The following is a 16,401-nucleotide window of genomic DNA, read 5'->3' as shown; positions in this document are numbered from 1 at the left end:
ATTTTGACACACTGACTATAAAGGAATGCTAGTCGAGTTCAAGTCAGGATGACGCATTGTTTGGAGGAGAACTTGCATTTGATGGTGCTTCCAAGTATGTGCTGCCCTTGCCCAATGCAATACAGGTTGGGGTTTCGAAGATCCTGACAAGGAAGCTTTCAAGAGTTTCTGTGGTTATTACTGAATCAGTGGTAAAGGAAATTAATGTGAACATGGTGGATAAGATCCTAATCAAGTATGTCTTTTTGTCTTGGTGTTGACAGAGCTGCATCCATCCAGACAAATGAACTGTAATCTGTCACACTCCCGACTTTTGCCTTGTAGATGGTGAACAGGCTTCATCAAGACCATAAGATCAGGAATGGACTGGCGCTGGCCAAAACAAAGTAAACATCAGTGAGCAAGTTATTCCTTTTGAATTGTTAACAAATGTCACTATCAATGGTTCCATACATCACTCTGCTGACAATCAAGACTTGGCTGATATGCGGCAATTAGCTGGTTGGATTTGTCCTGCTTTTAGTAGACAGGACATATCTGGTCAAGTTTCCACATTGTTGTCTTGATGCCAGCATTGTAGCTGCAGAGAAACAGACCGGCTAGCAGCAGTGTTAGTTCTGGAGCACAGATCCACAATATTATTGCTTGAATATTGTCAGGGCCCAAAGCCTTCATAGTATCAAGGGCCTTGAGTTATTTTTCTATATCACATGGAACGAATCAAATTGATTGAAGAGTTCATGGGGACTTCAGGAGGATACCATGATTAATCATCTAATCATCACTGCTAGCTGTAGATAATTGCTCCAGCCTTGATCTTTCCTCTCAAGTACCAGGCTCTCCCAAAAAATGAGAATGAGGCCACTTGTGGAATTTCCTCTTGATAATTCTTTAATTGTGAATTACCATTCACAGCTGGATGTGGCAGACCACAAAACTTATCTGATTAGCTGGTCATGGGATTTCTCGGTTGTCTACTGCACGCTGCTTCTGCTACCTGGTGTAAGTAGTTCTGTGTTTTGGCCCCACCAGGTTGACACATCTCACTTTTACATATGAGAGATAGTAGGAACTGCAGAGGCTGGAGAATCTGAGATAACAAGGTGTAAAGCTGGATGAACATAGCCGGCCAAGCAGCATCAGAGAAGCAAGCAAGTTTGATGTTTCGGGTTGAGAAGAAGGGTCTCGACCCGAAACGCCAAACTTTCCTGCTCCTCTGAAGCTGCTTGGCCTGCCGTGTTCATCCAGTTCTACACCTTGATATCTCACTTTTATGTATGACTGCTGCTGCTCTAAAACATTCTCTTGCACAATTCATTGAACCAGAATTCTAATTTTCTATTCTTCCTGCTCACATGGCCAAGTTCACGTTTTCCTGTACTATGCTCCATTTGCCAATTTCTTTGCCCATCCACTTAACCTTTCAAGATCCCTTTGTAGATTTCTGTTGTTCTCCTTATAACCTACTCTCCTACCTTCAACCCTACATCAAAAATGCACTGACCCTATGGCACTCTGGAGCTTGCCAACCCAAAAATGACCCATTTAACCTTTCTTGCTTCTTCATGTTAGTCAGCTAATCCTTTATCTATGCTAATGTGTTAGCACCTAAACTCCTAGCTTTTCTTTTGCCCAGGCAGTGCATTCATGCATTAATCACTTATTCTAAGTCTCACATCATTATCCCTTTCATCTTTCAACATCTCTACAGTTACACACTAATCTGGCTCACATCTGTTCTGATGATGTTGTAACTAAGATTTTAGAGTAGATTTGTAGCTCAGATTGTGGATGTTGTAGGTTTGTTGGCTCACCAAGCTGGTTCGTTGTTCTGCAGACGTGTCGTTACGATGTTCGATAACATCATCAGTGCAGCCTCCAATGAAGTGTTGTTGTGTTTTCCCACTTGTTATTTAAACTCTGGAGTCCGTTCAGCTGGATCACCTCACTTCCGGTTTTCCTTCATCACAACAGCATTTCAGCGCAGGCTGCACTGATGATGTCACCAAGCAAGGATAACGAAATGTCAACGAAACAACGAGCCGGATCGGTGAGCCAACCATATATGATGTTATAACTACCACAGAGGAATTACAGTGTATCTTTAATTAAATTTCATGAAGAGCTTGAACCCAGCTTACCCTAATGCAGCCACACAGTTCCCAGGAAAGCAGAATGCTGGTGATTTCCGATCAACCTCCTTATAACATGATTAACTGCAGCAGGTAGAATAGCTATGTTGCCTCAAGATCAGTCAAATTAGTTCATTGTTTGGTGAGATGCACACAAATTCAGTGAACTGGCCAAAGGACTCCAGGATCAGCAACGAGCCCACATTTGAACCTACAGGTAGCTCCACAGACAAATTTGCGCATCTTCAGAAAAAACTGAGCAATAATCTAGTCAGATCAAACTATTATAGCACCATTCACAGTGTAGTCCTAGATTTAACCCACTCATTCTTCCTAAAGTGAAGTGTCACACCTCTGTAAAGGGATTTTGGAAGATAAATACAATTTGATCAACCTATCAACCGTAACCGCATCCATGTGCAAGAACTCAAGATCACATGAACTAACAGCAGAAGTAGGTCATTCAGGCCACCGTGCCTACTCCTCCATTCAACAAAATCAGGTTGCAGCCGCCTATAACTATCGATTGCTCCAAACATTTGTAATGAATATATTCAATGACCCAGCCTCCACTGCTCTCTGAGGAAGGGAATTCCACAGTGTAATGACTCTCGAAGAAAAGATTCTCCTCATTTCAGTGTTAAATGAGAGATCTCTTATTTTTAAACACTGTCGTCTTACTCTACACATTTCCGTAAAAGGGAAACATTTAGCTTCTAGCTTTTTTAAAATCTAATAGGTAGAGGCTCAACCTGAACAAACTTTCCTCAAAAGAACCTCTTCTGTCATGTTTCACAGGCCACTTTGCATAACACATTCGTCCCACGAATTAGTCAAACTCTCACAACAGCTTCTAATGCAATTCTATCCTTTCTTGAACAAGGAAACCAAAACTGTGCATAGTATTCCAGAGGCAGTCTATCTAGGACCTTGCCATGCTTTAGCAATATTCCCCTCTTCTGATACATAATTCCTCTTGCAATTATCTCTAACATTCCACCTGTCTTCCCGCTCACCTGCTGAAACTCCACACCAACTTTTTGTGATTCATGCAACTGGACACCCAGATCCTTCACCGTATTTCAGGCAGGGGCTGAAACACGCCCTTCTTTTCATTTTAAGAAACTACTGTACACGGCCCTATTGTCTGTTGTGCCTGAATAGAGATAAAAGGCTTATCAGTCTGTATTTTGTCAGAATACATGGTGATTTAGGCTCATCAGTCTTAGTAAAACCAAATGTTTTTAGCCCAACACAATATGGTAAGACAAAATACTGGAGCATTACTCAAACCTTCATGACTTCACAAGGTAAACAGCATCCAAATTTGAACATTTCTACTCCTCAGTGATACATGAACTTTGTTTACAAGTGCAGATATGGCAACATTAATGTTAGAAATTCAGCTCAGTTTTGCAACATGTGGTTCATCAGAAGCTGGGGATTTTACAACTAAATGTACTATAACCCTGCAAAATCTAATGTTAAAAATGTTGATCTATTTTAAAAATACTGAATGGTCAGAGAAGCTTTTATTCTTTTCACATCACTAAATTATATGATATTGTGCTACAATACCCATAAAACAAGGAAACGCATTAAAAAAATTAGCATCTGCCATACCACTATTCACTATAATGTGCAAGTTTTATAAGAACAAGTAGTTATGCCAAGTATCATTACTAGGGATATTGACTTAGCAGTAGAGAAGAAAACTTCTGAATGCACTGTTAACAAGCTTGCTGACTTACAATATTTAATTAAAAATAAATTTCCATGAAAAAACCCCAAGTTTGCTTATTTGGTTTTCAAATTATTACATATTTTAAATAAATTCTCTTCACTCTCAAAAATTATTTGGTCGGACTTCTAACTGAAATGCTAACATCTTTCATTTGTGTTTCTAAACAATCTAACAATCCAAAAAAAATCTATGATAAAAGGTACTTCAGTCAATAACATACTAAACATACATACTAATAAATACAGGTATTAGCTGTCAGAGATTTAAACAGATGCCACATTTGCTTTGACAAATTAATCTTCAAACTTTCAGTCTCTTGGTTAAAGTAAAGGAATCCTCAAGTGCTCATTGGATGAGGAAGACATATCTATTAGTCTTTTAACTTCTTTTGACACGTAGCTTACAGACCGAAAGGATAAGAATATTATATAAACTCTGAAACTACATGGCATTCAGCCAATCTTCTGTGGTTTATACAACTGCAACATTACCAGTCAACTGCCCAATTTCAGATCTCATTGCAACCTCCATTACTGATGGCAGAATTTTCAGCCATTTTTGCTTTGGAATTGCTAAACTGCTTTTCCTTCCAAACTCTCTGTCATCCTTTAACAGTCACCTCTAAAATCAAGCCCCTGTCATCTTCTAATTTGTCTATCCTACTTTTGACTGATATATCCATATCATCCTATTAAACACATTATTGCATTTTTCATATTGAAAATTGTTCCAAACATATTACATCACTACCATAAATCATTAAAAAAATTTTAGCATTAACGCTAACAGGACACTTATTGATGTCGAGGGAAGATACTCAATTTTGATACTCAAATTTTTGATATCATTCCAAGGTAGAAAGTGATTGCAATTTAAAGCGCAAGTGATTGTGGCTGGATCCTTGTTTAGTAAATAGTATGTGTAGGGCAATGAAAGAAGTTCAAGTTATTTATGCAATTCAAAGTGTCATTCAGTCGAGGGTACTTTAAGCATATGAAAGGAAAGAGCAGTATACATAATTTATAAACACTTTTAAGGTATTTAAAATTAATTACTGCCACTAATTCAATAAAATTTGATAGCTTCTAGTTTACACATACTGCAAATTACAGCACTGCTATAAGTAATAGCATAAGCAATAACAAGACAGTACACTAATTTGAAACTTTGGAAACATGATTTTTTTAGTTTGATATTGCTTTTAAATAATTTCTGATCTCAACTCAACTGTGAGGGATACGTCAAGTAGATGTGGAAGCCTTCACCAAGAAAAAAGGTGAATTAATTAATCTACTGATCAGTTAATACAGAGAAGCATTAACAAAAGTCAAGGTCCGTAGGGAAATAGCGGGTGGTATGGTGGATGGGAGAAAGAACAAAGAAAAAGCGTATCAAATAAACGTTGTCATTCTTTGGATACTTCACCAGTTTTATGAACTGTGCTTTGTTGCTTTAAAAATTGGGCTACTTTGGTTGCCTTTGCTACTAGTTGGAAAGGAAATTGATATTAGTCTCTATCTGGGTGGGTTTAAGTCAGACAAGAGATTTACTGTGTATCGTTCTGGAACATTTCTGACTGCAAAGCCTCATTTATCAACGTGGTGCCATGTTGTCTGTTTAACAGAAGCAAGAGGTTTTCAGTAAGTGATAGTGCTAGTTTGGAAGAAGGCCTAAAATTCAGGTTCAGGCTATACAACATTGATCAATCTTTTAAAGTGGCAGGTGTCAAAAAAAAATTGAAAAGAAAATGCATTTAGTCAAATGAAAATAAAAATCAGATCAGAGCCTAAATTTGTTGAGTTTACTTCATGGATTGCAGTGTAAGCATATTTTCCCGCTACAAAGAAATTAGGAATGCTTCTAAACTTAGAAGTAAAAATGAAAGAGAAACAATGCGGGGTAAGAAAAAAACATTGGCTAGGGAAACTATTTGTAAAACTAAAAAAAATACTTTTAAGAGATTTAAAACCTTTCTGGATCATATCTCAAAACTGCCACATGACTGTACCTTCTTTTCAGCTAGATTGAATTTTGATACGTGTATATTGCATTAGGTTAATCAGTCAGTCTGCAGGAGTTATTGTGTTGGGGTTTCAAGATGCTAACTTTCCTTTTAAGCAAGAAAATTTGCTCTACATTAACCTTTCACAAAATAATCAACCTGTTTTAACCCAGGTCTCTTAGTCTTCGCACTGGAGTCATTTACCTCCAAAAATACAAATGGATAATTGCTGAAAAGAAGCATAAAAATACATATACCATATTTACATTTTTCATCTGCTTTCTATTTTAGTTCAATTTGTTATTTTTCTATTGATTTTAAGCTTTAATCTTCATAAACCTCATCAGAGCTTAACTAGAAGCTTTCTGAGAAACTAAATGCATTAGATTCAGAACATAATTGCCTCCTCAAAAGATTACCACCAGATTTATATTACTTCAAAATACTCATTTATTACTTATGATGTCGTTTAGTGTCTTGTAAAATTGTCTTATTTTATCCACTACTGTATCCATTTGATCTAATTCATTCACATGCATCATTCTTCTTTCACATATTGAGATTACACTTACGATCTCATAACATTCAAATACAGTAAGTATGTTGAAGGCACTCAAAGTCAAAAAGAGGTTTACCTATTTCCTCACTTGTTTTCTTTTGCTGGCATTTAATTGCAAGTTTTCCACAATATTGAACTTGTTGCTCTGTACACGTTATACATTTTTAAGCCTAACAAATTAATCCAAAACCCTATTCAGTCTGTACCATGAAGAATGAATTAAAAATACATTTATTACATCCACTATTTCTATATCTACTCATACTTCTGTCTAATTGTTTACTGAGACTTCTGCCTTCTACCTGCCACAAACTAGCTTAAAAAAAGCCTGGACTCTCAATATAATTTACAATTCGTCCTTATGGTCTCACAACATCACACAGAATTTAATAAAACATTATTCCAGTCATTTCAAGATGACAGCACACCAAATTTAGATGTATGCATGTATGCAATATGCACAATGCAGAAAACACAAATAACATGGGTCCAAATGTCAACCTTGGTCCAAAAGTGGCAACTGAGCACCAAAGTACAAAACATACACCAGTTCTACCCTAAATCTGATATAAATCTGCCTACAATAAGTACCAGCTGTGGCAATGACATTTCAATAAAGAAAAGATAGTTGTACTAAAATGATTCCTCCAATGCACTGGGTTAGAAGTCACGCAACATTAGGTTTTAGTCCAACAGGTTTATTTGAAATCACAAGCTTTTGGAGCACTGGTCCTTCATGAGGTGAAGTGAAGGAAAGCACACAGGCATATAATTTATAGGCAGAGATCACTTGATAGTACAAATGACGTGAGTGGAATGTCAACAGGCTGAAGAGTAAGTCTCTGTAGGTGATCAAAAGTGTCAGACAGTGCAAAAAGTGTGTCAACACCTGATTGGAAGTGAAGGGATGACCTATGACCTTATTAACTGAGGGAGAAAGCATTACAAAAAATTAAAAATGAGATGGTGCTGGAGACAAACCAAATGTCAGGTGTAACATGATAGGTATAAGAGTCACATGCCACGAGTCTAGCCAAAGTAATAAGTAATCCAAAACTGTACAATCCAATTAAGGTAGAGAGATCATAATAAGTTGTCAGGTGATGGTGTCAAAACGGAACAGAGGGTAAGATTTTACAGATACAGTACAGTATGTTGGGGTTACATGTAGTGTGACATGAACCCAACAACACAGTTGAGGCCATCTTCATTCGTATGGAATGTGACTATCAGTTCCTGCTCGACAATTTTGCGTTGTCTCTCGAAGGCTGCCTTGGAGGATGCTTATCCGAAGACCGGAGGATGAAAGCCCTTGATCACCGAAGTGTTCCCCAACTGGGACAGAACACCCATCTGGCAATTGTTTCACGGTATCCATTCATCCGCAGTGTCTGCACGGTCGTGCCAATATACCATGCCTCAGGGTATCCATGCCTCCAGCATATGAGGTAGACAATAGCGGCTGAATCATAGGAGTATGTGCCATGTACGTGATGGGTGGTGTTCCCATGTATGATGGTAGTATCTGTGTTGATGATCTGGCATGTCTTGCAGATGTTGCCATGGCAGGGTTGTGTGGCGTAGTAATTGCTGTTGTCCTGAAGGCTGGATTACCTGTTATGTATGATGGTCTGTTAAAAGTTTGGCAGTTGTTTGAAGGCAAGAACCTTGCTGAATTGTTTGTCATTGTCAATGACACACTGAGGTATGCAAAGTTCTTGAAATGGTTCAGAAAAGGTTTACAAGGATGTTGCAAGGGTTGTAGGGTTTGAGCTATAGGGAGAGGCTGACTAGGCTATGGTTAGTTTGCCTGGAGTTGGAGGCCGAGGGGTGACGTTATAGAGTTTTATGAAATCATGAGGGGCAAGGATAGACTGAATAGACAAGATCTTTTCCCTCGGGTGGAAAAGTACAAACTTAGTGGGAACAGGTTAAAGGTAAGAAGGGAAAGATTTAAAAAGGGAGAGGAGGGAAAGAAATAAAAGGGAGAGGAGAGAAAGATTTAAAAGGGATTGAAGTGGCAACACTTTCATGCAGAGGGTGTTGTGTGTCTGGAATGAGCTGCCAGAGGAGGTGGTGGAGGCTGGTGCAATGACAACATTTAAAAGGCGTCTGGATGGATATATGAATAGGAAGGATTGAGAGGGATATGGACCAAAAACTGGCAAATAGGGCTAAATTAATTTAGGATGTCTGATCAGCATGGATGAGTTGAACCGAAGGGTTTGTTTCCTTGCTGTTTATTTGTATGACTGTGGAAGCTTATTCAATTTAGACCGGAAATGTGGACACTGTGATTTAAGGATCATGAAAAGTGGGTGATTAAGTGAAATTGATGCATAAGTCGAGTCATGATCTCGCATAGTGGAACATGTAAAGTGGCCATATTGCTTCTGGTTCTTCGACTGACTATTATTTTTGAGGGGGGGTAATGGGGGTAGGAGGTGGAAAAGGTGGACAGGGTCGGGATGGGGGGGGTGGGGGGGGGGAAGAGGTGGTCGTAGTGGTCATACTTGTGGTCAGGGAAAAGATGGTTGTGATTGGGGTCTGGGGAGGCAGAGGTGGTCAGGGTCTGGGGGGCACAGAGGTGGTCTGGGTCTGTGGGGCACAGAGGTGGTCTGGGTCTGGGGGGCACAGAGGTGGTCTGGGTCTGGGGGGCACAGAGGTGGTCTGGGTCTGGGGGCGCAGAGGTGGTCTGGGTCTGGGGGTCGCAGAGGTGGTCTGGGTCTGGGGGGCACAGAGGTGGTCTGGGTCTGGGAGGGGCAGAGGTGATCAGGGTCGGGGGGGGTGGAGGTGATCAGGGTCGGGGGGGTGGAGGTGGTCGGAGGCTGAGGGGCAGAGGTGCTTGTGGTCAGGGTGGGGTGAAGAAGTGGTGTAGTGGTTGTGGTCGTGATCAGGGAAAAGATGGTTGTGGTCATGATCAGGGAAAAGATGGTTGTGGTCGGGGTCTGGGGAGGCGGGGTAGTTGGAGTCTGGGTGGGCAGGGGTGGTCGGGGTCGGGGTCGCGGGGCGGTTGTCGGGGTCGGGGGGAAGAGGGTTCGGGGAGGAAAGAGGGGTCCGTGGAGGGGGGGGGTTTGAAGAGGGTTACATGCAGGGAAAGAGGGGCCCGTGCGGGGGAAGAGGGGTCGGGGGGGGGTGGAAGAGGGGGCGGGAAGATGGGTCTGGGGGGGGCGGGAAGAGGGTTAGAACATAGAACATAGAACAATACAGCGCAGTACAGGCCCTTCAGCCCTCGATGTTGCGCCAACCTGTAAACTAATCTAAGCCACTCCCCCTAGATTGTTAATAAAGTGAGTTCAGTATGTTGTAAGGAGAGAAGTCATTCAGCCTTGCAACAGATATCTCTCCAAAACTCAATGCAACGTTAAGTGAGCCAAAAAATAGTAAGATCAAACTCAATGTTTCAAGATTATAGGAAAAAGACAGGAGATTGGCACTAAATTTAAAATGCTCAGGGAGCCAGTGCAGACATGATTGGCTGAGTGGCCTCCTTCCAGACTGTAACAATTCTGTGATTAGCAGTTCTTAGTCCAATTAGTGGAGGAAAGATAGGTTCGGGGTCGGGGGAAAGAGGGGGTCGGGGGAAAGAGGGGCTTGGGGTTGGAGGGAAAGAGGGGCTTGGGGTTGAGGGGAAAGAGGGGCTCGGGGTTGGGGGGAAAGAGGGACTCGGGGTTGGGGGGAAAGAGGGGCTCGGGGTTGGGGGGAAAGAGGGGCTCGGGGTCAGGGGGGAAGAAGGGCTCAGGTTCAGGGTTGGGGGGAAGAGGGGTTCGGGTTCGGGTTCGGGTTCGGGGTCGGGGGGGAGAAGGGTCAGGGGGAAGAGGGGTCAGGGTTCGGGGGAAGAGGGTTCGGGTGGGGGCAAGAGGGGTTCGGGGTTGGGGGGGGAAGAGGCGTCGGGTGGGGGGGAAGAGGCGTCGGGTGGGGGGGAAGAGGGAGTCGGGGGCATGGGAGGGGGCGCAGTGGAGGTGGGGGTCGGGGTGGAGGGGAGAGGCGGTTGGGGGAGAGGGGGTCAGGGGAGACGGGGTCGGGGTCGGGGCCAGGGCGTGGGTTGGGTTGGGTTTGGCGGGGAAACGGGGTTGGGGTGGAGAGGGGGTCAGGGTCAGGTCGGGTCGGGGTTGGGGTCGGGGTGGAGTGGTGGTCGGGGTCGGGGGCAAGGGGGGTGGGGCTGGGGCAAGAGGGGAGTCGGGTCGGGGCCAGGGCAAGAGGGGTTCGGGGTCGGGGTTGGGGAAAGAGGGGGTCGGGGTCTGGGCAAGAGGGGTTCGGGGTCGGAGGCAAGAGAGGGTTGGGATCGGGGTCATGGGCAAGAGATGGTCAGGATCAGGTCTGGTGGCAAGAGGGGGTCGACGTCTGGGAAAGTGGTTCACGGTTGGGTGAGTGGGGAGGTCGGGGGCGGCGTGGGGGGAGGTCGGGGGCGGCGTGGGGGGAGGTCGGGGGCGGCATGGGGAGAGGTCGGGGTCAGCGTGGGTAGAGGGAGGGGTCAGCGTGGGGAGGGGTCAGTGTTGGGAGAGGGGGGTTTGGGGTCGGCGTGGGGAGAGGGTGTTTGGGTTTGGCGTGGGGAAGAGGGGTCAGGACAGCGTGGGGAGAGGGGTGTCGGGGGGAGTGGGGAGTCAGGGATGGCATGGGGAGTCGGGGAGGGAGTTGATGTGGGGAGGGGGCATCGACGGGAGGGGACGTTACGGGAAGGGGCGTTCAACGTGGGGGGGTCGATGTGTGCGGGGGCTCGACGCGGGGTGCTCGACGCGGGGGGGTCGACGTGGGGCGGGTCGATGTTGGGAGGGGGGTCGACGTTGGGAGGGGGGTCAACGTTGGGAGGGGGGTCAACGTGGGATGGGGGTTGACGTGGGACGGGGAGTCGACGTGGGGAGGGACGGGGAGTCAACGTGGGGAGGGAAGAGGGTCAACGTGGGGAGGGAAGAGGGTCGACGTGGGGAGGGGAGAGGGTCGACGTGCGGAGGGGGGAGGGTCGACGTGCGGAGGGGGGAGGGTTGACGTGGGGGGAGGGCAGGGTTGACGTGGGGAGAGGGCAGGGTAAACATGAGGGGCGTCGACGTGGGGGAATCGACGTGGGGGGGTTGATGTGGGGGGGGTCGACGTGTGAGGGGTCAACGTGGTGGGGCGGTCGTCATGGGGGGGTCAACGTGGTGGGGTGGTCATCATGGGGGGGGTCATCGTGGGGGGATCGGGTCGTCGTGGGGTGGGGAGTCGATGTGGGGTGGGGGTTCGACGTGGGGGCGGCGGTCAACGTGGGGAGGTCCAACATGGGGGGTCAACGTGGGACATGGGATGGGGGTCGACGTGGGGAGGGGGGGTCGACATGGGGAGAGGGGAGGGTCGACGTGGGGAGAGGAGAGGGTCGACGTGGGGAAAGGAGAGGGTTGACATGAGGGGCGTCGACATGAGGGGCGTCGACATGAGGGGCGTCGACATGGAGGGGTCGTCTTGGGGGTTCGACGTGGGGGGGGTCGACGTGGGGGGGGTCGACATTGGGGGGGTCGTCGTGGGGGGGCGTCGTCGGGGGAGTCGATGTGGGGTGGGGGTGTTGACGTGGGGTGTGGGGGTCGACGTGGGGTGTGGGTGTCGACGTGGGGTGGCGGGTCGGCGTGGGGTGGGGGCATCGACGTGGGATGGGGGGGTCGACGTGCGGTGGGGGCATCGTCGTTGGGTGGGGGGGTTCGACGTGGGGTGGGGGGGTCAACGTGGGGAGGGGGGAGTTGTCAGGGGTGGAGTACAGTGGTTTCCATTGTGGAGCACTTGGTGGGATGGTTCATACTCAATGGGTAGAATAACCTCCATCTGCAACGTGGGGATCTGTGATATTTCCAAACACAATACACTGAGCCTAAACCTATCCACTTGTTTCTTCAAGTTTTGCATACTATTTTACTTGGGGCATATTTGCTCTAATTAAATTGTACAAAGTTAATTCACTTGAATAGTATAAAAATCCTGGAAAGATCTGGTGATGATATAGTGACTGGAAAACTTAAATTGTTTACTTTCTCCAGGAAAGATTCAGTTCTGTGTGTAATAACGAGTCACCAGTGTACTTTCTGTGACAGCTACATGGAAATAGCATCATGAAGATATTGAGTACTGACATTTCTAAATTAGTACACAATCACTGAAATGGACCAAACACACAACTCTGTTTCTGCATGCAGCTGGAATTCAAGTAGCCCAGACAGAATGTCACAGCTTTTCACATACAAGAACTGACACCTACTGCACATATTTATGAAACTACATTTTGCACGTTTGCAAAGATTCACTGAAGTATATTTGCCTCAACACCTTCCACTACCATACAAAAAAAAAGTCCAGTTTAATGTGTCAAAGAGCCTCGCTTACTGTCCTCTTCATAACTCATTGATTCAATGCAAACTTCAATGGGCTGGTGAGCGAAACACTCTTAACAATTTAGTACATTGTTTGTAGAGATGCCAGTGTTAGACTGGATGGACAAGGTCAGATGTCACACATGACCAGGTTATAGTCCCACGAGTTTATGTGAAATTGTAAGCTTTTGGAGCACTGCTCCTTTGTCAGAAGAATCTTCAAGTTTCACAACATCTTTCTTATAGCAGAGAGACCAGAATTGAAGGCAGTATTTCAATAGTGGCCTAATCAATATCCACCACAGCCACAACATGGCATCCCAACTTTAGTACTCAACGTTCTGACCAATGAAGGCGAGTGTGTCAAACATCATCGTTGTTTGGCAACACTTCCCAGTACCCTAAAACAAGTTTTCAGGCATAGCCCCTTCGTCAGGTGAAATGAGAAAAAAAGCACACAGAATTTATCAGTAAAAAATCAAAGGGTCACACAACCAATCAGAATGTATTAAACAGACCTAAGATGCTGTTAAATCTTTAATCAGTAAAAAGGTTCAATTGATTAATATTAAATCCCTGAATTTCTTTCAAGTCACTGCCCGAAGAGAACTAAAGGTATAATCAGTGTAAAGAAGAGGTGACATTTTATGTCAGACAATGCATGTGAAGTGTGAGGCACTGTTTAGAATCTTTTTGTGTTGCGGTTTGGAGTCAGAACGGTATTATTTCTAAAGTAGGAATTTATAAAATGCCACATTGACTGACTGCCCAGAAATAGGGTGCTTTCTGAACAAAATTGAATGTAACTGCCAATACAAATTCACCCACCACATCTATACATGACGGAGACATTCTCTGTCTCAATGGCGCACACTACACCTGGCCCCCCTACACATACACGTGCACCAATGCCGCCCCATCCAACACCACACCCAACACCCCACCAAGCCACACCAACACCCAAACACCCTAACACCCCTACATTCCGACACACACATGCCACCATACACACACACCCTGCCACACACACATACAAAACCCCGATACACCCCACACACACCCACCTCACACACCGCACATACACACACCCCCTCACACACCACACACACACACTCCTCACACACCACACACAAACACTGTTCACACACCACACACACACACTCCTCACAACACACACACCCCTCACACATAGCACATACACACACCCCGCTTACACACCGCACACACACAACCCCCTTACACACCGCACACACACAACCCCCTTACACACCGCACACACACAACCCCCTTACACACCGCACACACACACCGCACCCCCTACACACCCACCCAACACACCCCCGACACACTCCACACACACACCCTCTTACACAACAGACACACACACATCCGCTTACACAACACACACACCCCCCTTACACAACACACACAAACACACCCTTAGACAACACACACACAATCCCCTTACACAACACACACACACACAACTCCCATCACAACACACACACACAATCCCCTTACACAACACACACACACAACCCCTTACACAACGCACACAAACACACACTCAGACAACGCACACAAACAACCCCCGTCACAACGCACACACACCCCCCGTCACAACGCACACACACCCCCCGTCACAACACACACACACACACACACACACCCTACACAACACACACACAGACACCCCTTCCACACCACACAGACACCCCTTCCACACCACACAGACACCCCTTCCACATCTCACACACACCCCTGACACATCACACACACACACACCCACAACCCTACTTACACACCACACACACCCATAACACACCACACACACACACCCATAACAGACCACACACACCCACACCCACCCCTTACACACCACACAGACACAAAAACACACACACACACCACACACACCCACACCCACCCCTTAGACACCACCCACACCCACCCCTTACACAGCACACACACACAACCCTTGGACACCACACACACACCGGTGACACATCACACACACACCCCAATTACACACCACACACACATCCACACCCATGCCTTACACACCACACACTCAGACCCCGTGCACACCACACACACACCCCTTGCACACCACACACACACCCCTTGCACACCACACACACACTCCCACCCCTTACACAGCACACATACACACACCCCTTACACACCACACACACACTCCCCCCTTGCATACCACACACACACGCGCCTTGCACACCACACACACACTCCCACCCCTTACACACCACGACACACACACACCCCTTACACACCACCACACACACACACACACCCCTTACACACCACACACACACCCGTTGCACACCACACACACACCCCTTGCACACCACACACACACACACCCCCCTTACACACCACACACACACCCACACCCACCCCTTACACACCACACGCACCCACCCCTTACACACCACACACACCCACCCCTGACACACACCACGACACACACACACCCCTTACACACCACGGCACACACACACCCCTTACACACCACACATACACACCACACACACACCCCACACACACCACACAAACCCACACCCACCCCTTGCACACCACACACACACCGGTTACACATCACACACACACTCTACTTACACACCACACACACCCCCCCCTTGCACACCACACACACACACCCCTTACACGCCACCACACACAGCCACACCCACCCCTTACACACCACACACAAACCCCCCTTGCACACCACACACACACACACCCCTTACACGCCACCACACACACACACCCCCCTTACACACCACACACACACCCCTTACACACCACCACACACACACACCCCCCTTACACACCACACACACACCCCTTACACAACACACCCACCCCTTACACACCACACACCCACCCCTTACACACCACACACCCACCCCTTGCACACCACACACACACCGGTTACACATCACACACACACTCTACTTACACATCACACACACACACACACACACACACACACACACACACACCCCTTACACGCCACCACACACACCCACACCCACCCCTTACACACCACACACAAGCCCCCCTTGCACACCACACACACACACACACCCCTTACACGCCACCACACACACACCCCCCTTACACACCACACACACACACCCCCCTTACACACCACACACACACACTCCTTACACAACACACACACACCCCTTACACAACACACACCCCCCTTGCACACCACACACACACCCACACACACACCCCTTACACACCACACACCCACCCCTTACACACCACACACACACCCCATACACACCACACACACACCCCTTACACACCACACACACACCCACCCACCCCTTACACACCACACACCCACCCACCCCTGACACACCACACACACACACACACCACTAACACACCACACACCCATGCCTGACACACCACACACCCACCCCTTACACACCACACACACACACACCCACCCCTTACACACCACCCACCCACCCCTTACACACCACACACCCACCCACCCACCCCTTACACACCACCCACCCACCCCTTACACACCACACACCCACCCACCCCTTACACACCACACACACACACACCCCTTACACACCACACACACA

General features: G+C 46.8%; 1 protein-coding gene across 17 annotated transcripts in view; it reads right to left on the bottom strand.

The window, feature by feature from the left end:
- Positions 1 to 16,401, bottom strand: part of supt3h (SPT3 homolog, SAGA and STAGA complex component) — a 637,811-nt gene that overhangs the window by 185,646 nt on the left and 435,764 nt on the right. The window contains exon 1 of one of the 17 annotated variants that reach the window (XM_059645433.1): positions 1,815 to 1,833. The exons of the other annotated variants lie outside the window; for them this stretch is intronic. The gene's annotated coding sequence lies outside the window, so the exon portion shown is untranslated. Of the gene's footprint in view, positions 1 to 1,814; positions 1,834 to 16,401 lie in introns of those variants that run through there. 17 annotated transcript variants of the gene reach the window in all.

Source organism: Stegostoma tigrinum, chromosome 4 (assembly GCF_030684315.1).
Source record: "Stegostoma tigrinum isolate sSteTig4 chromosome 4, sSteTig4.hap1, whole genome shotgun sequence".
Taxonomy (NCBI): domain Eukaryota; kingdom Metazoa; phylum Chordata; class Chondrichthyes; order Orectolobiformes; family Stegostomatidae; genus Stegostoma; species Stegostoma tigrinum.
Note: the sequence above shows the minus strand (reverse complement) of the source record. Positions and strands in the feature narration are given on the sequence as shown.